Below are 24,231 nucleotides of genomic sequence, written 5' to 3'. Positions count from 1 at the left end.
CATCCCACATGCGCTTCTTTGGAAAGTAAGAATGTGTTTATAACATATTGTTAACTGCTAATATACATATATATGTAATATACACACACATATATATAGTGTGTGTGCGCGCATGCGCGATTTGTAATTAATTAATATACTTACAAGGGAGGTCTAAGTCTCCCCCTCCGATTTCCATGAAACTTGGCAGGTGTATAGAGGCCCCCCCTCAAATATCAAGATGAGGAGAAATTGAAGTGGGGACCTGACCCCGAATCCACGCAAATATGGCATAGGAAGAAACAGGGGGCATAGGGCCTCTCTATACACCTGCCAAATTTCATGGAAATCGGAGGGGGACACAGGGGTCAGATGATCCCCACGTCAATTTGTCCTCATCTTGACATTTGAGGGGATTTTGCCCCCTAAAACAGTTTTTTAGCAGAAACAAAAAAACACGTATTTCTTCATTTGGGCACGTTTATACACACACCTGCCAAGTTTCATGGAAATCGGAGGGGGACACTTAGATAACCTCCATTGTTAGTCTTACACTTTGTAATTATATAACACTGCATATATTATAATGTTTTATTTTTATTTGTAAAACTGTAACTGTAGAACCATTGTATAATTTTTGTATAACATTTCTATCTTCTTATGTGTGTTAAAGGTTTCATCCTGGAATGGAACGTCTCACATTTATGTGTGTTTTCATTTCCAATACATTCGAATGAATACATATGCGTTTCAATGGCATTTACAAAATCATCTGACATTTTATGTTAAACAAGTAAGATTATTTTTGTGCACGAGTGTGTTAGCCGATGCGTAGCAAAGTATTTTAGGAACAACTAGGACTAACTAATGAAAAATTTCTTTGTAATCGAAGATCATAATACCTTTTAAGGTGTGGTAATATTCTAATGGGATTGAGATACGAAACTCGGAATTTTCGGATCCGGATCCATTTGGCCATCCCTACTCTGAACTTGACGAAAACGAGAAAAGCAGATAATGCGAGCGAAGATAGCAGGAAAATTTTTAAAAATGAATTTATATTTGCATAAAATTTGAAATCGAAGGAGTAATTGCTCCTCCATGCCCCCTGCAGGTGCCCTTGGCCGTCAATGTTTGTCCCTCTTGCTACCCTAGAATTGACTTCCGTCGATGGTTGGGGTGTATGACCCGCCTGCCCCACTGTGGTTACGTCACTGTATAATCCAGACACATTTAAGCAATATACGTATGTTTACTTTAGACACTTTAGGCTCACTGCCATTGTTAGTCAACCTTATTCTGCACAGTTTGTCTGCTCGACTAACCTTGTATTAATGCGAATACCACGCCCCCTCTATCCAAACCGATTCTAAAGGCATAAGAGGTGGTGTTTCATTTCAACCCTATCGCCGCGATCACTAACAGATAGGTAGAAAAACTATACATAATAAACAAAACTAGAAATCATTAACAAGTCAATCAAACGATACGACCCCCCCATTTTTGTGTGGTTATATACAGTAGTAAAATTTAGTCCCCCCCAAAAATTCCCATGACGCAGGCGCGTCATGAAACCCTCCTGTGGGCACCTCTGGATAGGAGAGATTACCCCTTCTGTTTTGAATCATCAAGCTTCTGATTATGGCAGCTGTGTACAGTGGCGCCAATTTTCATGGGTCCAAGCCCACCCAATAATTTATGTGATTTGTTGTGAGCTTATAATGCAAGTGTTCCAGCCTACTTAATGTTTTTGAAAGTCCTTCTTGGCCGTGCGGTCTAAAGCGCTGTTCTTTGGGCTACGACTGGGGGACGGCATGGTTCGAGTCCGCCTGGGTTCAATCTCTGGGTTCTCGGCCTGTGTGTAGGACCGGTGGCAACCCACCATCGTGAGGAAATTCGAGAGCTAGGAGTGAGTAGCGTAACCCGGTCATAAAAATCTCCTATAACGGCTGGGGATTCGACGTGCTGACCCTACGTCACCATATTACTGGTTGAATATCTCCTCACCTCTAGGTAGGACTGTGGGAGGGAGATTGGCAGTCAGGAGATAGGCTGTAGAGCTACGGGTTACTTTTATTAATGCTTTTGAAAAGTTGGCTGTGTCTCTTTTAGCTGCCATGTATTCGGTATTTTTTCAGACTTCTGGTGTTTCATCACAAGTTCTTTTGTATCGAATAAACTGAGCTGTGTTTTTGTGGATGTTGGGTCACTTCGTCGTTTAATCCTGTTAGGGCACTTGTTGAGATCTATACCGTTTTGTTGTGTAAGTCGAGATGGTCCACAATCGACTCGTGATAGGTCCAAGATTGAAGATTTTGTTACGTTTTTGCATATTTTCGTAAAATTGCAATATAATTATAAATGTACATGTTGAAAGGTAAAAGATTAATATTGCCAGTAGATTTGGAATGAGATAGTACCTAACAATAGACCTTTTAATTGACATTAATGGGTTTTTTATTCATTTTCGAGGGGTGACGCTATTGTTAATTAATCTAGCGCCACGTGTCGTGGGTGGAGGAGGAGATGAGTCATCGATGACTCATGCACACGTGTGAGTTTGAAATTAATGGTTTTCCATTAGTGCACAAAAGACACTATTATGTATTCCGTTTTTGACCTAAGCTAACCTTTTGTTGTATATTGTATATGCGTTTCTGCCGGATATGAGTCACAGATGATTTATGCACACGTGGGAACTTGGAATTAATGGTTTTTCCATTAATGTACAAAAGACATTTTCGGGCTATTGTAAGGCGTCACGTCCGGCCATTTTGGCGTCGGTGGTGAGTCATATTTGGTATAATTAAGGATCCGGATTTACCCGTATTCAACCGGTGCCGACGCGTTCGATCGGAGGTAGAAGATATTATAACACATGTTCGCTTTAAAGGCGAAGAAATTGAACGATGTATTCTATATGAAAACGAAGTATGCGAGCGGAATCCATGTTAATAATATTAACCTGTTACGGAAGAACCTGTTATGTGGTTGCATTGATCGGCACCCTCAAACCGCGCGCGTTCATGGACACGCGTGGGGAAGAAAGGGGCGCCATTGTTACGCTCCCCTTCGCTTGGTCTTCTTCCGAAGTTGAATGGAAGTCAAGTGTCGCCAAATTTTTACACACGAGTATTGATTTTCTTTGAGGTTCCAATTTTATTTGGTGGAAGTAATCTACGCGTTATTTCTGCCGCCTTTCGTAACATTGCAAAGACTATTTGACCAAAACCGTAAGGAATTTGCCTGAACTAGGAACATTCAGTTCCAGTATCTACAAGTTAAAGTGGATGGCATCCACTATTTGCCCTTATTTCGGGGTTGCGAACCACAGACCATTTGATTATTGGGTTATAAACATCAGGATTCATGTAAAATTGACCAGATGTTTTTACTGTTAGAGACAATATTTCGCATTTTTTGTGTATTTTTACTCAGAAAACGCTATTTGAACGATTCAAGCAAGAGTTCGCATGGCAATTTAGACACACAAACTGTGTTTCTTTAACTTTAGTTGAAGTTTAGGTTTATTTTTTACTCTAATATCACAATTTCTTCTATTCAGACAACATTTTTTATTAAATTTTGGACTCACAAAGACATTTTTCAACTTTTAACTTGTTATTTTAAAAGTTTATTTCCATTTTTTACTCTAATATCACAATTTCTTCTATTCAGGCAACATTTTTTATTAAATTTTGGACTCACAAAGACATTTTTCAACTTTTAACTTGCTATTTTAAAAGTTTATTTCCATTTTTACTCTAATATCACAATTTCATCTATTCTGGCAGGAGTGTTTATTCCAGTTTAGACTTGCAAAGATAATTTTTTCAACTTCTTTTATTAATTTTTCTATTTATTGCCTTTTGTATCTTATATTTATTAATTCTTAACTTTGAGTTTTGTTCTTTATTTAAAAAATTTCTCTAATCACTAAGGAAGAAGTACTTTTAAGTAAAACTGTACCCACAAACTTTATTATTACTATTATTATTAGTATTATTATTATTGTTGTTGTTTTTGTTTTGATGTAGTTGTTGAATCTTGTTGTTGTTGTTAGGGTTTATTGACTTCCACTACGCTATTTTTGGTTTGCTTCGTAGGAAAGTTTGCTTATTTTAGAGTTTCCTAGGTATTTTCTTACTGTTAGGGTAGGTAAAGTTTCCTAAATATATGAGTAGGGTTCCATATATTCTTGTTCTTGCATGTTTTTCATATGATGTGATCACCACAACTCTCCAAGGGCTTTTACTGCATGTTTCCATTTTTATTGAGGCTTAGTGATTCCTAGAGCCACTTTATGCATGAGAGAAAGCTTGAAAATTTTGATCTCAGATAGCCGTCAACCTTATGTCAGAGTATTTTCGAGTATATTTTAGTCTTATTATGGCCCACTAGAATATCATGGCTTGCTTTTTTTTAAGTATGTTGCGCAGTTATTGTATTTTTGCTTTTGCTTTCTAGATAAACTGTATGAAATGTTTAATATTTGTACTTTTTGCACTTATAAGAGGCCAAACTTTTACTGTAACTAAAATTATTATGTCTCTGGGCACTGAAACCCCTTTACCAAGAGTACTATAACTGCATGTTTATTAATATTGTTTCTTTCATCCCTCAAATATAACAATTTAACAATATAATGACTAATCACAGGACAAGTCGATGTTAGCAGATGACTACGTGGCTCTTAAGTCCACCTGCCAAACTTTTCTTACCATGCTATTTACTTTTATAGTCTTTTATTCGGGGTACGTTTCAAGTACTATTGAATTTTTGAGTGTTTGATTAACACCAGGGGTTATTTGTATCTGTTATGCTGTATTATTTGAGGCTTCTTTTTTATTCTACAATCACTATATGTCCCTGAGAACTAAATTTCCACTGACTGAAGCTTAAAGCTTACGCTCTGCAGCATGTTGAATGGTTAAGCACTGGTCAATATGAATTTTACAGAGGCTAGTAGGAGGCATAGGAACACACGCCAGAGCATTATTAGCGTGCAAGAAGCACTTTCAGGGAGTACTACGAGGAAACGAAGTTGATTTTTTTGAGTGCTTTACCAGTTACACAGCCAATATTTGCTATTTCAAGTAACTACATGTACCAGAACATTTTACAGCCCAACACTAACTAGACTTCAATTTATACTATATTAGGGGCTAAATGTAGCAAGAACACTGATTGTACATATTTTTGAGAATCCAACTATATCAGGATTTTTTCTATGTAAGTATATTTTTATTGATTACTAACTTTAACAGACCAATCAGGAAGACAACAAAATTCACTAAACTTAGTACTATAGTGTAGGTGATTGCATGAAAAGTAGAAATTATAACATCCACAAGATTTCGCTTTTTTTGCTTTTGTGACTAATCGTGACGCTGAGGATGAATGGATGGCCAAAAATCTTAAGGACTGGATGTATTTTACCACTACAGACGCCTATGTAGAAACACTAGAGTACTGTTAGCTTTCAAAATTGAGGATATACTGTACTGTTTCTTAAATATTTTGTACTTGGCACGTTATAGTTATATCCATTTCAGGACAAATATTGCTAAAACTCTCAAATTTACTGGTACAAGTTGATATTTCTGCTATCAGAGGAATTAACAACCCTATTTTACAAACAAATGGTATTGTTTACACTTTATTTACTTCAATCTGAGACTAATATTTTACAGTAATTGAATCATTCAGCCCTAGTCAATACTTTACTGCATCAGAAAGTTTGTTATTAATCTAATAAGTATGCTATTTTGGGATATTCTAATGCAAACGTTGTTTAATTCACTGGTTATAATGCAAACTTTTGCACAAATTCGATATATTCACTACCTTCAAACCAAACAATTGTACTTATTTAGCGCATTTCATTTATATTTCTTGTAATTAACTTATGTTTCTTATAATTAACAAACTAAACTAATTACTTTGGCATGTTAAAAACCTTATTTTTTACTATTTCCTATTCTATCAGGTTCTATATTGCTGTTTTTATCAATTATGTAAGACCACACTCTGGTAAATGCCTATATATTCTCTTTTATACACACGCACGCACGCTACACACACACACACACACACACACACACGCACACACACACACACACACACACACACACATTTACACACTTATACGAACATACATCTGACGTTTTTCAATATTTTGCTATGAAGTTTGCATCCACGCTATTCAAACAAGGGCAGGCAATGTAGTATTTATGAGTATTAGTAATCCCAAAGTGGTGTTTTTTGTGTCCAAGTTCAGATGAGAGTCTGCTATGTGCCTTTTGCAGGGGATTGCATGTGAAGTGTATGCATATTGAGCATTATTGAGTGTGTAGGCTTCCAAGTTTTGCTGTTATTTTCCTATAATTCTGCGAGACTGTAGAGAGTTCTCCCTTTTCAACCAGTTTTCTTTCATTGATTGGATACTTTTTGGGAACTTAGCAGTTTTTTTATGTTATGAAGCAGATTGTTGTAGAATATTTTGCATGGTCATTTGTGATATTGAGTGCCTGCTGTAACGGAAGTAAGTATCTTTCCTTCTTGTGTTGATGTTCTCGTGTAGGTTTCCTATTTTCGGTCAAGTTGCAGTAGGGAACTTAGCAGTTTTTTATGTTATGAAGCAGATTGTTGTAGAATATTTTGCATGGTCTTTTGTGATATTGAGTGGGTGCTGTAATGGTAGTAAGTATCTTTCCTTTTTGTGTTGATGTTCTTGTGTAGGTTTCCTATTTTCGGTCAAGTTGCAGTACTTAGAATAATCACTATTGTCTTATTGATCTACGAAGCTCCTTTGAATAATCATTTGCATGTGACCCTATACTCCACGCTGTACTTTGTTCTGGGAGCTATCTTTTGAAGCCTTGGCATTCTGCTAGTACTGTATTATTATCGTAGAGGTAAATTAGTTCGTGAAAATATGTATTTTTCTGATTAACTATAGTCGCTTAGTTGTTCTAGCAGGTATAAGTAGTTACTGCTGATGTTGTTAATTTTCTATTCGCAGGGGCTATGTATGATGTAGCGTATTTGTGTTGGCTGTCCCTTTTATGCCTATGTTGTTGAGTTTCTCCATAAGCATGTCCTGTATTACTCTATTCTATGCCTTGTTGCTGCTAGATATCTGAGGTATGTTGCTGGTTCATATCTGATGTAGCTTGTTTGACTATCTATTATTTTTGCTATGGCTGTGGCTATTGATGTCCCTTTCTGAATTCCATGTTGGTTTCTGTTTATCCTTGTTGCTGCTTGTTATCTGAGTTAGGTTGTTTGACTTCAGGACTATCCTTTTTTAACTTTATTGTTGATTGCTGTTTTGTGTCTTGTAATATTATTTACTATAGTAACAAAATTATTTTTAAAAATTGATATTTATCAACATACTTGTATATTTCTTGTTCAGTATTTGTCAAAGTTTAATTTATTTTGTCCGCTATCTTTAGCAAGTAACACTATTTTGAAATTTAATATATAAATTCATGAAAATTTACTCTAATTTTATATCAACTAACATATTTATTTTAACAACAATAACAAAATTGTACAAAAGTTCAAATAGCAGAAGAATTGTACTCTTAAATTATTAACTTTGAAAAAATTGTACTTTTAAAACATTAACTTTGAAAAAATTGTACTTTTAAACATTAACTTTGTAAAAATTGTACTTTTAAAACATTCACTTTGAAAAATTGTACTTTTAAATTATTAACTTTGAAAAAATTGTACTTTTAAAACATTAACTTTGAAAAAATTGTACTTTTAAACATTAACTTTGTAAAAATTGTACTTTTAAAACATTCACTTTGAAAAATTGTACTTTTACACCAGAAATAATCAAATATATGGGAAAGAAGGAGAAGTTCTGTTGCTCAGAATAATAAATGTGGGATGGAAGGAAAATAATTTTGTTACTATAGTAAATAATATTACAAGACACAAAACAGCAATCAACAATAAAGTTAAAAAAGGATAGTCCTGAAGTCAAACAACCTAACTCAGATAACAAGCAGCAACAAGGATAAACAGAAACCAACATGGAATTCAGAAAGGGACATCAATAGCCACAGCCATAGCAAAAATAATAGATAGTCAAACAAGCTACATCAGATATGAACCAGCAACATACCTCAGATATCTAGCAGCAACAAGGCATAGAATAGAGTAATACAGGACATGCTTATGGAGAAACTCAACAACATAGGCATAAAAGGGACAGCCAACACAAATACGCTACATCATACATAGCCCCTGCGAATAGAAAATTAACAACATCAGCAGTAACTACTTATACCTGCTAGAACAACTAAGCGACTATAGTTAATCAGAAAAATACATATTTTCACGAACTAATTTACCTCTACGATAATAATACAGTACTAGCAGAATGCCAAGGCTTCAAAAGATAGCTCCCAGAACAAAGTACAGCGTGGAGTATAGGGTCACATGCAAATGATTATTCAAAGGAGCTTCGTAGATCAATAAGACAATAGTGATTATTCTAAGTACTGCAACTTGACCGAAAATAGGAAACCTACACAAGAACATCAACACAAAAAGGAAAGATACTTACTACCATTACAGCACCCACTCAATATCACAAAAGACCATGCAAAATATTCTACAACAATCTGCTTCATAACATAAAAAACTGCTAAGTTCCCTACTGCAACTTGACCGAAAATAGGAAACCTACACGAGAACATCAACACAAGAAGGAAAGATACTTACTTCCGTTACAGCAGGCACTCAATATCACAAATGACCATGCAAAATATTCTACAACAATCTGCTTCATAACATAAAAAAACTGCTAAGTTCCCAAAAAGTATCCAATCAATGAAAGAAAACTGGTTGAAAAGGGAGAACTCTCTACAGTCTCGCAGAATTATAGGAAAATAACAGCAAAACTTGGAAGCCTACACACTCAATAATGCTCAATATGCATACACTTCACATGCAATCCCCTGCAAAAGGCACATAGCAGACTCTCATCTGAACTTGGACACAAAAAACACCACTTTGGGATTACTAATACTCATAAATACTACATTGCCTGCCCTTGTTTGAATAGCGTGGATGCAAACTTCATAGCAAAATATTGAAAAACGTCAGATGTATGTTCGTATAAGTGTGTAAATGTGTGTGTGTGTGTGTGTGTGTGTGTGTGCGTGTGTGTGTGTGTGTGTGTGTGTGTGTAGCGTGCGTGCGTGTGTATAAAAGAGAATATATAGGCATTTACCAGAGTGTGGTCTTACATAATTGATAAAAACAGCAATATAGAACCTGATAGAATAGGAAATAGTAAAAAATAAGGTTTTTAACATGCCAAAGTAATTAGTTTAGTTTGTTAATTATAAGAAACATAAGTTAATTACAAGAAATATAAATGAAATGCGCTAAATAAGTACAATTGTTTGGTTTGAAGGTAGTGAATATATCGAATTTGTGCAAAAGTTTGCATTATAACCAGTGAATTAAACAACGTTTGCATTAGAATATCCCAAAATAGCATACTTATTAGATTAATAACAAACTTTCTGATGCAGTAAAGTATTGACTAGGGCTGAATGATTCAATTACTGTAAAATATTAGTCTCAGATTGAAGTAAATAAAGTGTAAACAATACCATTTGTTTGTAAAATAGGGTTGTTAATTCCTCTGATAGCAGAAATATCAACTTGTACCAGTAAATTTGAGAGTTTTAGCAATATTTGTCCTGAAATGGATATAACTATAACGTGCCAAGTACAAAATATTTAAGAAACAGTACAGTATATCCTCAATTTTGAAAGCTAACAGTACTCTAGTGTTTCTACATAGGCGTCTGTAGTGGTAAAATACATCCAGTCCTTAAGATTTTTGGCCATCCATTCATCCTCAGCGTCACGATTAGTCACAAAAGCAAAAAAAGCGAAATCTTGTGGATGTTATAATTTCTACTTTTCATGCAATCACCTACACTATAGTACTAAGTTTAGTGAATTTTGTTGTCTTCCTGATTGGTCTGTTAAAGTTAGTAATCAATAAAAATATACTTACATAGAAAAAATCCTGATATAGTTGGATTCTCAAAAATATGTACAATCAGTGTTCTTGCTACATTTAGCCCCTAATATAGTATAAATTGAAGTCTAGTTAGTGTTGGGCTGTAAAATGTTCTGGTACATGTAGTTACTTGAAATAGCAAATATTGGCTGTGTAACTGGTAAAGCACTCAAAAAAATCAACTTCGTTTCCTCGTAGTACTCCCTGAAAGTGCTTCTTGCACGCTAATAATGCTCTGGCGTGTGTTCCTATGCCTCCTACTAGCCTCTGTAAAATTCATATTGACCAGTGCTTAACCATTCAACATGCTGCAGAGCGTAAGCTTTAAGCTTCAGTCAGTGGAAATTTAGTTCTCAGGGACATATAGTGATTGTAGAATAAAAAAGAAGCCTCAAATAATACAGCATAACAGATACAAATAACCCCTGGTGTTAATCAAACACTCAAAAATTCAATAGTACTTGAAACGTACCCCGAATAAAAGACTATAAAAGTAAATAGCATGGTAAGAAAAGTTTGGCAGGTGGACTTAAGAGCCACGTAGTCATCTGCTAACATCGACTTGTCCTGTGATTAGTCATTATATTGTTAAATTGTTATATTTGAGGGATGAAAGAAACAATATTAATAAACATGCAGTTATAGTACTCTTGGTAAAGGGGTTTCAGTGCCCAGAGACATAATAATTTTAGTTACAGTAAAAGTTTGGCCTCTTATAAGTGCAAAAAGTACAAATATTAAACATTTCATACAGTTTATCTAGAAAGCAAAAGCAAAAATACAATAACTGCGCAACATACTTAAAAAAAAGCAAGCCATGATATTCTAGTGGGCCATAATAAGACTAAAATATACTCGAAAATACTCTGACATAAGGTTGACGGCTATCTGAGATCAAAATTTTCAAGCTTTCTCTCATGCATAAAGTGGCTCTAGGAATCACTAAGCCTCAATAAAAATGGAAACATGCAGTAAAAGCCCTTGGAGAGTTGTGGTGATCACATCATATGAAAAACATGCAAGAACAAGAATATATGGAACCCTACTCATATATTTAGGAAACTTTACCTACCCTAACAGTAAGAAAATACCTAGGAAACTCTAAAATAAGCAAACTTTCCTACGAAGCAAACCAAAAATAGCGTAGTGGAAGTCAATAAACCCTAACAACAACAACAAGATTCAACAACTACATCAAAACAAAAACAACAACAATAATAATAATACTAATAATAATAGTAATAATAAAGTTTGTGGGTACAGTTTTACTTAAAAGTACTTCTTCCTTAGTGATTAGAGAAATTTTTTAAATAAAGAACAAAACTCAAAGTTAAGAATTAATAAATATAAGATACAAAAGGCAATAAATAGAAAAATTAATAAAAGAAGTTGAAAAAATTATCTTTGCAAGTCTAAACTGGAATAAACACTCCTGCCAGAATAGATGAAATTGTGATATTAGAGTAAAAATGGAAATAAACTTTTAAAATAGCAAGTTAAAAGTTGAAAAATGTCTTTGTGAGTCCAAAATTTAATAAAAAATGTTGCCTGAATAGAAGAAATTGTGATATTAGAGTAAAAAATGGAAATAAACTTTTAAAATAACAAGTTAAAAGTTGAAAAATGTCTTTGTGAGTCCAAAATTTAATAAAAAATGTTGTCTGAATAGAAGAAATTGTGATATTAGAGTAAAAAATAAACCTAAACTTCAACTAAAGTTAAAGAAACACAGTTTGTGTGTCTAAATTGCCATGCGAACTCTTGCTTGAATCGTTCAAATAGCGTTTTCTGAGTAAAAATACACAAAAAATGCGAAATATTGTCTCTAACAGTAAAAACATCTGGTCAATTTTACATGAATCCTGATGTTTATAACCCAATAATCAAATGGTCTGTGGTTCGCAACCCCGAAATAAGGGCAAATAGTGGATGCCATCCACTTTAACTTGTAGATACTGGAACTGAATGTTCCTAGTTCAGGCAAATTCCTTACGGTTTTGGTCAAATAGTCTTTGCAATGTTACGAAAGGCGGCAGAAATAACGCGTAGATTACTTCCACCAAATAAAATTGGAACCTCAAAGAAAATCAATACTCGTGTGTAAAAATTTGGCGACACTTGACTTCCATTCAACTTCGGAAGAAGACCAAGCGAAGGGGAGCGTAACAATGGCGCCCCTTTCTTCCCCACGCGTGTCCATGAACGCGCGCGGTTTGAGGGTGCCGATCAATGCAACCACATAACAGGTTCTTCCGTAACAGGTTAATATTATTAACATGGATTCCGCTCGCATACTTCGTTTTCATATAGAATACATCGTTCAATTTCTTCGCCTTTAAAGCGAACATGTGTTATAATATCTTCTACCTCCGATCGAACGCGTCGGCACCGGTTGAATACGGGTAAATCCGGATCCTTAATTATACCAAATATGACTCACCACCGACGCCAAAATGGCCGGACGTGACGCCTTACAATAGCCCGAAAATGTCTTTTGTACATTAATGGAAAAACCATTAATTCCAAGTTCCCACGTGTGCATAAATCATCTGTGACTCATATCCGGCAGAAACGCATATACAATATACAACAAAAGGTTAGCTTAGGTCAAAAACGGAATACATAATAGTGTCTTTTGTGCACTAATGGAAAACCATTAATTTCAAACTCACACGTGTGCATGAGTCATCGATGACTCATCTCCTCCTCCACCCACGACACGTGGCGCTAGATTAATTAACAATAGCGTCACCCCTCGAAAATGAATAAAAAACCCATTAATGTCAATTAAAAGGTCTATTGTTAGGTACTATCTCATTCCAAATCTACTATTGCCTTGATTTCTTAATAATGTTATTAAATTTACATGTTGTATGAATCAGTTTGTGACGTAAATCTGAACTCACCAATCAGGGTGCTTATGATCTAATGAACTAACCTTTATGTATTGTACTAATGAAGTCAGCTCGTTTAATGATATAGATTGATTGATTCAGTTGGTGTTTTAAGTCCGCTTTATGCACAGAAAGGCTAATTGGGACTGGACCTACGGTTTAAAGTGGGATCCGAACCACTATGTGCCTCCACCGGGAATCGAACCCGGGCATCGTAGAGCGATGTGCTAACCAATCCGCCACGAGGCTTGGCTGGAGGAGAGAGAGAATGAAATAGAGAAATATAGAAGAGATAATGAAGAGATATAAAAGCAGTAAAAAATAAGAATACAAAGAAAGGAGAGAAGGAAAGACAGAAGTAGAAAGATAAATAAATAGGAAGAGAGAAAGAGAAGTAAATTGAAGGCAATTTAGAGAGATTCGAAAAGAGAAAATAGATAGAAATTGGATAACGAGAGAGAGAGAGAGAGAGAGAGAGAGAGAGAGAGAGAGAAGTTGGATAAACAGAAAGAGAGTGATGGTAGAGGAAAATATCGTAGGTACAAAGAGAAAGAGAGAGATAAAGGGTAAAAAGAGAGATACATGGAAAAAAGAGAACATGAATAGAGAGAGAGAAAGGGATAGAAAGAAAGAGGAAGAAAAAGTCTGATAGAAGAGAATGGAAAGAGAGAGAGAAAGAATGGGTGGAAAAGAGAGAGACACAAAGTGCAGGAAAGACAGAGAATCCTAGCGGCTATAACTACCGTAGCCACTGGCGTAAGCAACTAGTAATTTACTTCGCGTAGAAAATAATTTTTTACGCAGATGTAAAAAAACTAATTTTATTTTGTAAATTAGTAATATAAGAACTACTTTATATATTACATTTTAAACTTTAATTTTCTTACATATTTCAACACAAAATAAATATTTTCTATTTATACAACCACCTCACACCTAACAGATTTTTAAGAATAGAACTACTGTATTCTATCACATAGTATTTTTAAAAGTTGAGAAACCTGTTGATATATACGTCTTGCACATAACGATTAACAATTTATTTGGTTTGGATTTTAACGTTTTAGTAACAACTTCAAATTCCTTTTCCACGAGTACTGCACACTTGCATAGACTAAATATGATGTGAATGTGAATATGGTTGTTTGTAAAATTCCAATACAAGAGCACATCAAAATTCGAAAGGAAAGTTTTTAAGCCTTTTTTTGTTTTGTTTTCTGCCACCTGCCATACATAACAATAACCATTGCAAAAAAACATGTTTTCTTTGAATTTTTAAGTTTTATTGTAGTTCCTTGCGCACTTGACGTTTTTACTATTTACGCCTTTTTTACGTGTCATGTAGAAACCCCCTTTTTTAACGCTTAATTGCTCAACCCTGGACGCAACATACAAACACAGAGACACACATGTCTATACGCTGCTGAAGTGACAGCGTCATGTGAATCCACTACTTATCACGAGAGGAGGATTTACTAGTCATTTGGGAGCTTTCAGATCGACGAGGCAAGAGGCCCTAGCCCCTTCAGTCTATATAAGCAGTCAGAAAGGTGACGTAGGAGGAAATTGCTTCCGTGGGATAGGAACTTTTAAATAACAAATGCGTATTATTTTGAAGGAGAAACTACGTGAAGATAATTAGCTATTTACACTAGGGCCGACCCCCGTGGCGGAATGGTTAGCACATCGCGCTACGAAGCCAGGAGTCCCGGGTTCGAATCCCGGCTTGAGCATGGATGTTTGTTACTGTCCATTCTTCAATTTCATCATACTTATCATCTCTCTACCATCGCAAATTAGCCAAGAGTGGTACAAAAGCGAAGTAAAATGAAGCAAATCAATCAATTACACTGGGCAATAAATTTTAACCATTTCTCTGTTAAATGGAAACGAAAATGTGATTCTTACAGTAATTTTACCGCTGATTTCAAATCTGTTTACTGTTTCTCTCTATCAGGCTCAGAATTTTTGAAATGGACGTATTTCTTGTTATGAAATAACTTTCCTTTATTGAAACTAATAATGTTACACATTTTGTATACTGACCTCAAATGTACTTCTGAAGGATTTTCTGCTGTATTCAGCTTGAGAAACATCCCTCATTCCATGGTGTATATTCCCTGATGGAAGCGTACTCCACTTACACTGTAGTGTTAATTCATCATTTCTGTTGAGTAGTTCAATGGTTTTCTTCAAACCATGGGCACTCCGAATGGCATATCACAAACTCTTTCAACCACACATGAAACACAACAGATATTAGGGGCCCAAGCTTTATCCTGGTCTCCTATTGCGGAGCCAAAATATAGTTATTATGATTTCCAAATCAATGGAGTTATGTTTCTTTTTTGAGATTTCGAAGTTGACTCACTGCAGGCACGGATCCACGGGAAGGTTGACAGGGATTATCCCGTCCCAACTGGTAGGTTTTTATATATTATTAAGCCTAGTGTTTTTGAAGGCTTAAATGTTCTTTTATCACCACGTTTAATGTCCAGAATATTTTTCAATGTTTGATTTAAATCAACTTTATCCTCAGGTAGGTCAATCGCAACTGGGCTTACAGTTTAAATTTGGATCCTAACAATGGTGTAGGCTAATATTCTTCAAAATGGGATCGAACCCAAGACCTCTTGAAAATATAGCTCTATCCCCCCGAATTGCCCATCCAAACATGCTCAAGAAACAAATTTTTACGCAACAGAAAAATATGCATATTCAAGAAATCAGTGTATACCTAATTTAGTTTTTATTCAAACGTTTTTCTCTTCACACAATAAAAAGCCATATATTCCAGCCCTGAAGATACCTATTATTGTGAAACAATACTCTATTCTCTAGAATATGGAAGTCAGCTTGTTCCCTTTATCACATTCCTTTTCCTACTTAGCTACAGTATGTAACATTGTTATTCGTACACATAGAATTTCCGAGGAAAAAAATGTCATATCTACTAGTAAATATAATCATTTTCATATGTACCTGGAAATTAATGTTAATGAAGGTTTCACCAACAAATGTCAATAAAAATGTATGTTCAAAGTGTATAATCAGAGCATATAATTTATGTGAAAAGAGAAAAACACGCTGTTTCATGCAACATTGTCATTCATACAGGCAAGAGTTTCAATCTTCCTCGCATACAGCGCCACCGCTATTCGGGCGATTTCGTGCAGTTTGCAACTTCGTAACAAGTTTGAACCTGCAGGCGCGCCCCCCTTCAAGCGGAATGCTGGCGTAGGTATTGTTGTAGGCCTATCGTCTGTTTATCTATCAGCGTGTTTGAAATGGGCAAGGTGAAGGAACGTAGTTCCGATCTGAAGGATGTTATTATAAATTTGACCCTTAGAGGTTATTCGTTAAGAAAAATTGGACAAACAGTCAATAAATCACACTCCACAGTTCAATACATAGTAAACAAATTTAGAGAGGAAGGTTAAACACAGAATGTGCCGAGAAAACCAAAAGAGAGACGGTTGAATAAACGTGATGAACGCTTTATTTTAAAAAGAGTGCGAGAAAACCCCCGACTAAGTGTTCCTCAGTTACGACCGTTAGTAGAAAATGTTGCCGATCAAGCTGTCCGACGTGCCTTGTGGAAGCATGGATATCATGGCAGAATACCACGAAAGAGGCCGTATGTAAATAAGGTGAATCGCAGGAATAGACTTTCACAAGGGCCAGGAATTTTGGGATAGTGTCATATGGTCAGACGAGTCCAAGATTAATATGTACCGCTCAGATGGGATAAATAGGGTCTGGAGAAAATCAAATAAAGACAATGATCACATTAACACAGTTCCAACAGTTAAACACGGTGGTGGGTCATTAATGATTTGAGGCTGTATCTCGTCCAAAGGTGTTGGTACCATCCAGTTTATTGATGGTATCAGGGATGCATATGTCTATTTGGACATATTGAAGAACAATGTAAAGCAGAGTGCCCAAAAAATGGACATGCCGCCTATCTACAGATTCCAACAAGACAATGACAGTCAGCATAAGTCGCGAGTTAACATGAATTGGCTAATATAGAATGTGCCCAAACTACTACAAACACCAGCTCAAAGTCCAGACTTAAATCCCATTGAGCATTTATGGGCAATTTTGAAGAGGCGAGTCGATAAAGCAAGCGTCAAATCTAAACAAGAGTTGAAAACTGTTGTGCAAGCAGAGTGGAATAAAATAAGCTCCGAAACATGTCGGAAACTGGTTCATTCTATGAAGAACAAGTGTCGAGCAGTAATTAAAGCCAAAGGATACGCATCAAAATATTAGAACTGTCAGTCAATTTGCTCTGAATATACTTTTTTCTTTTATATTATTAAGTGTACGAATAGAAAAGTTGTACAAAAAATGGTATGTTTCTCTTTCAGTTTCATTTATTTATTATTGTCATTGGTTATACAGAATTTGGGTAAGATTTTATGTTCCTAATGATATTAGTTATTGAATTGTAAAGAAACAATTTAAAAAAAGTGTATTTCTTTTCAGATATTAAAGCATTTTCTTTGAAAATCCGTGTGTACGAGTAAGAATGTTACATACTGTATATCACAAACGTAAGGGAAGTGGATTTCAACTGAAATGTTACCATTGCTGTCAGTAGCGAAGCGTAGTCTTACGAAGGAGGCAAGCAATGTTTCAGTACAACAAAACATGTAGTACAACGACATGCCGAGGGGAAAGATTCAAGGTTTATAGCCTCATTTACCCAGTCGCTGGATTTGTCAAAATATCGTAATAAAGTGACTGTACTAAAAATAAACCATATGATCCGCAAACGTCACATTTACTTTTTAAAAAAAATCCAGGTAACGTTATTCATATGATATTAAACGTTTTGCATATGCGAACTTTCCGCATACGACTAAAGGGAGACGGAATTTCTTACTTACTTATTAGTACCTTTATTTGTTCATTATTATTTAATATGGTCAAACGGTGACCAAACCGATTTAGATAAAAAAATGGGAATCATTTGTTTATTTTACGCTGCATGATGTAATTTAGTATTTTTGGGCACCCTAAAAACCGCATTGGAGTAACTTAAACACTAAATAAAAAGTTAAACACAAACAATAAAAAATTCATTTCAAAGCAAAGAAACACATGCATAGACGATGTACTCACCACAATAAATTTCAAACTCTTGGTGTTGGTCGACCCCCTTCCACGATTTTCATTTTAACACTTATCTCTCTCGAGCTAAACGAAGCAATTTTCAATTGCTTAATAATACACCCGCACTTCACATCAACCGTTCCTAAATACGCGTTCATTCCCATAAATTCACAGCACAAAACACGAAGCAACAAACACTCACACTATCCCACGCGCTTTCCACAACTGCAAATGCAAGCATCCACACAAGATCACTTTGAAAATCTCTGAAACAACAGAAAGTGATACCAACCTATTTCCTTAATTTTATCCGTCACAAAGGAAAGATATATCAGTTTGGAGATAAAAATTACGCGGAGGAATCAGAATCATTTCAGCAGAACGAGTATGTACATTAATATTTAAGTAATAAAGTGTCATTCAATGGCGTGCCCGGGGCGAAGGGGGGGGGGTGGATGGTAGACATAACCCCCTTTTGGCCCAGTATATCTAAGAAAAAACGTCAAAGGAAGGAAAAGATGACAAAATGGGGACCGTAAAAAGACCCTGGGAACACCACTTGCGTCATAATAATAGAACTTAAAACATATTCGGGCCTCCCCGATGGCGCAGTGGTAGTGTCGTCGCCTTGTAATCAAGGGGTTCCGGGTTCGATACCCGGTGGAGGCACAAGTGTTTCAGATCCCATTTTAAACTGTAGGTCCAGTCCCGATTAGCCTTACTGTGCATAAAGTGGACTTAAAACAACAAATCAATCAATCAATCATTAAAACATATTCTTGTGCTCATAATATGCAGAATGTATACGATTTACTTCTATGCCATGTACAAATATCAGTAGATAGTTCTTTCTCAGATAGCTTTACTTTCACCCCAAGTTTTATTCAAAAGCAGTCAATTTATTGATTGTAAAATTTGTGAAAGAGCTCACTTGAATTACTGCGTAAATAATTTGGCAGTTGCAAACACTGGTAGCGGTCAACACTTCTGGCGTAATTTGAGTTGGACCGACCAGGAAGCAGGGTGCAGGACCAAGGTCCGTCCAATCTTCCCTCCCTCCCTGAGAAAACTCTTCACGGGGGTGCAGAAATTCCACTGCCCCAACTCCCAATGTCAACTTTTTTTACGCGTTTTACATTTCGCGAAATCTAAAATAATTTGTAATATGATATATATGGAATTTAGAACAGTGATAATAACTTCTTTTAGTTATTTTATGACTAACAATTATTATTATATTTGCGATCTTGTTTACGTGTTCATGAAGACAAATATTCGTTACTAGTTTTTGCTGGCAACGTACCCATAGATGAATCCATAGATGAACTCGGCTATTTTCGGGAATCACGCAAGCTCGGAAAGCACAGCTTTTTGTAGAAGCTTTGTGGACGGGTTCCACCAGAATTTCACGCTTCGCCATGTGACTCCTTCGGAGGCCTTATTTTCCCGCAGAACGGCTGCAAGCATTGAGGCTGGTGCTTGCTACAGAGCTGCTGGGGGAGTTTGCGGCCGCATTTTTTCGCGAAATCGAGTGCGATGGAAACTAAATACGGTTAGAACATTAAGTACATTAAATGATATTCGAATTATGCAAGCAGTGCTTGCATTGCTTGTACTATATCTTCGCCTCTGATTGCTGTATATTCTGATGTTAATAAAGCAGGATTTTATCAGAATGTTTACCAGGATGTTGTATCAATGATTGGCTTACACAGAAAGATTTTAAGCAAACTCAGCTACTTTTATTCATGTTTTGGAACTCATAATGCTTGTACTTTTCCTACTATAATAGAGCTTAATGATAGAAATGGGCTACATGGAGGGAAAAAACGAAAATGCTATACAAAAGGATGGAGCCCGATAGAGAAATTCTGATTTCATATTCAGAATCAGCACAGCAAAAACATAAGAATCAGTGAAAATTATTCATTTAACAAAATCATTGTTGACCAGTGCTACATGCGGATGCAGAAACTTCTCTCTAGTTAATTAAAATATGTAATGTTGTATTAATAGGTTAATTACTTACTTACTAGGCAAAAAATTTTGATATCCCAATAATTCATGAAATATTGAGATACATGACACAAGACTAATACATTTCACAGTACCGACGGAAATTTTATTCCAACTATTATTTTCTTACAAAGGAAAAAAAAAATCAGGAAGTGTATATTCAATCCTCGTTGAAAAGTTTTTCCATAAATAAGTATGACATATAACTAAACTACGGTACCAAACAGAATAAATGGGAATTATGATGATTAAGAATCTCCTGGAATTCATGTTCATAATTACAACCTTTTGACACAATCTATTTTGTAGGAAGGAGCAAGTTTTGAACAGATAGTCGATTGATACACAAGAGGATAGGTACAAGAACTGAGTAATCTATTTACACGTCACTATTATAATCTATATTTGAAACTTATAAACACACATTATACATAAGACATTGCTTTTTTTCTGGCGGTACGCAACAGTGCGCCGTACCAGCGCCTTTTTATAGATGAGAATAAAAATAACAGCATTTTATTTTAAAGAAAGAAGTGTGTGGTGAGTGTGTGTGGCTACGTTGATTCATGATTATTTATGAATGTCTCGAACCACAAGAACTATAATACACGAACAACGAACATTAAGAGTGAAGATTACGATAACTTTTCGTCCCAGAAAACAAGCACTGCATATAGAGGAAAGGAGCCAAATATGGCAAACCATTTACATTTTGGTTCATACGTCAGTCAGATTTATTTCCAAGTGTGTGCAATGTACATAAATAGTTATAATATTGAATGTTGTGTAATTATTGATAATAGTAGTCACATCGGACAACACAATTAATCATGATATACGAAACATACAAACACTGCACAATTTCAGACATGGAAGGTGGTTAAACCAATATGGCATACTTGTAACTTGTTACGTTCCCCGGAATTATTCTCAATGGATCAACTTACGTTTATTCCTCAACGGCTAGCATGAGACTTATCAGCCTACTTTTAAGCCCTCAGTTAGTGGGAAATCAGATAAGGATATGTTTACGTAAAAAAAGGTAAAGTGCTCCCCTGTGCACTACGCCATGAAGGCGTATAGGGGGTGTGGGGGTAACGCCCCACACTTGCTTGATCCGGTCGTGAGTGGGGGTGATGTGATCAGCATCACGCCCCTGACCAGCTTTTATCCCCCAGGGTTTCCCCCAGGTACCCATGTTATTCGACGCTGGGTGGGCGCCGGGGCCGCTTCCATCGTTAGAAAAGTTCCCGGATTTGAACCGGCCGGGGATCGAACCCGGGACCTTTAGCATGTTAGTAAGACGCGTTACCGACTGAGCCACACGTAAACCTTACTAACTCTCGCACACCAAAAATATATTTAGATGTCAGTTAATGTTAATATATTACACTAGAACTTGCAATTAAACTCCTTATTACAAACAAAATTGTATCAAGATCATAATAGTTCTTGACTACACAAATTAACACATTCACATTTCCAAAATCACTTCCACTATCCAGCAACATTCATCAACTCAACTCAACAAGGTTTATTGGACTTACAGCTTTACAGTTTGCTGTTTATGCCCAGCATACATTATAAAGTACATAAGATACATTTTTAATATAAGTTTTACACACAAAGTTCATAAACGCTCTTAAATATTTTACAATTTTATATAACTACATTAACTCAGTCAGTAACAGAAATATATTATAATTTTATATCAGCTTTTCTCAAAAAAGTAAGTATAACATATCCAATTCTAACATCTGGAGCATACAACATTGAAGTCATATTAATGGGGAAAGGAACATTAATTTTTGACGATGTTTTGTATAAAGTCTTTCTTCTCTCTGAGTGAATTGGACATTCCAAAATAATATGATGAGCATCACCCCTTAAATCACCACAGTCACAATTCGGAGATTTTAAAATGTGTATTTTAAATAAATGATGATATGTTCTCGCGTGACCACTTCTTAGTCTATTTATTAAATCAATTGCATTTGTTGAACCTTTACAATTATAAAACCAAGGTTTTTTCCTAGTATAATCAACATAAGGACGATAACTTTCACCAACACTTTCTAATGCATTATTACACCATAAGTTCCATTCTTCAAAAATTTTCTTCTTAACCCTCGGCAAAAGATCTGTGTAATGCAATGGTAACTGGATTGTTTCATTCATCGGAGCAGCTTGTTTTGCATATCTGTCTGCTTGTTCATTTCCGTAAATATTAATGTGTGACTTTACCAACACATAATGAACTACCTTTCCATTGCTAATTAAGCTATTAGTTGCACGAATACAATTTATGACATATGGTGATATTTTAAATAAATTTTTATAATTAGATTGTATTGCTTGTAAAACACTTTGCGAATCAACCAGTATTAGAAATTTCTGTTCAGGAACTGTACCAATATAAATCAAAGCTTGACATACCGCATATATTTCTGCTGTAAATATGGATGCCTCCACTGATAACCTAAATATTTTTGATATATTTCTTTCAGTATCATAAAGAGATGCTGCTACTCCACTTTCAGTTTTAGACCCATGTGTATATATGTGATAAAAGTCTTCTCAAGATTCTCTAAACTCAGCTGAATGATTATATTTCGGGAAATATATATTTTGAATTGGTTGTGTGGGAAATTCTAACGAGTATACTGGCAATGTTCTTGCTATGAGTACTTGACTACATTCATGGTGATATTTACTAAATAGTTGTACCCAAAGCGTAGCTGATTTATCATTAGTTATTCCTGAATCATGCAGCTCTAAAAGATTTAATAAAACATCACTGAATGGATGCCATGGTGAATGTTGTATTTTAAATAACATTTTTATTGCGATTAACTTTATCCTCACAGAAACCGAACATTCTACTGACTCCATATATACCACTACATTAGGAGTACTGTTCATTAATCCCAAACATCTTTTTAGGATTTTTCGTTGCTGGACTTCTAGTGGAGAAAGTTTTGTTACTGGAAGATTACACAAGACCATTAATCCATAATCTAATACTGCTCGATAATAATTCTTATAAAACATAAGCATGCTGGTAGGATGTGCTCCCCATTTGGTATTCGCCATACCTTTAAATAAATGAAATATTTTATCGCATCTATTTTTCATCATATTTATTTGATACTGCCATGATAATGATGCATCGAAGTATACACCTAGATATTTTACTTGTGAAACAATTGGAATTTGTAATCTCCTAGGAATAATGTTGAAAATATTTTGAAGACCCTTATGCTTAAATACTACTATTTTGGACTTTTCTAAAGATATTGATAATTTTTTCTGCTTTAACCATTGGTTAAATTCTATTAATTAATTTATCTTCAAACATTGAAAAATCTTTCAAGTGATTGTTTGAGTCTAAATATATACATACATCATCAGCATATTATAGAAACTGAAATGGGGAATCTATTATTGTTTTAATATCTGATAAATAAACATTAAATAATAATGGGCTAAGAGGACTTCCCTGTGGCAGTCCTTGTCCAAAATATATATTGGACCTACCATTTCTGAACCAAAATGAAAATAAAGTTGTCTTTTAGATAATAATTTCCATGTCAATGTGAGTATAAAATGTGGCACTTTTAGTAATTGAAGTTGTCTCAATAGAACAGTAATATCTACGTTATCGTATGCACTTTGAATATCAATAAAGGCTGAAAGTACTGATTGGTTTATTTTAATAACGCTATAAATATGAGAAGATAATGTTACTAATGCATCCTGGGTTCCATAACCTTTACGAAATCCCATTTGTCTGGGAGAAAATACAGTTTGACCTTCCAAACACCACTCTAATCTTTTTAATAAAAGCTTCTCGAAAATTTTTGCCAATACGGAACTAAGAGCTATTGGGTGATATGACTGACCCAACGAAGGTTTTTTTCCTGGTTTTAGAATTGGCATAATAATTTGAGAGGTCCATGCAACGGGAATTTTACCCGATAGGAATATTTGATTGAAAATTTTACATAACATGCTTAGTGCATTCTGTGGAAGATTTCGTACCATAGAATATGTAATTCCATCAATGCCAGGAGCAGAATCTTTAGACCCTTGAAGAATTTCTTGAATTTCATTTACAGTGATAGAGGATGTGAACCCCTTTGAGTATTTTGATGT

This window comes from Lepisma saccharinum, chromosome 5 (assembly GCF_977018435.1).
Source record: "Lepisma saccharinum chromosome 5, izLepSacc3.1, whole genome shotgun sequence".
In the NCBI taxonomy this organism is placed as follows: domain Eukaryota; kingdom Metazoa; phylum Arthropoda; class Insecta; order Zygentoma; family Lepismatidae; genus Lepisma; species Lepisma saccharinum.
This window is presented reverse-complemented; position numbering follows the sequence as displayed.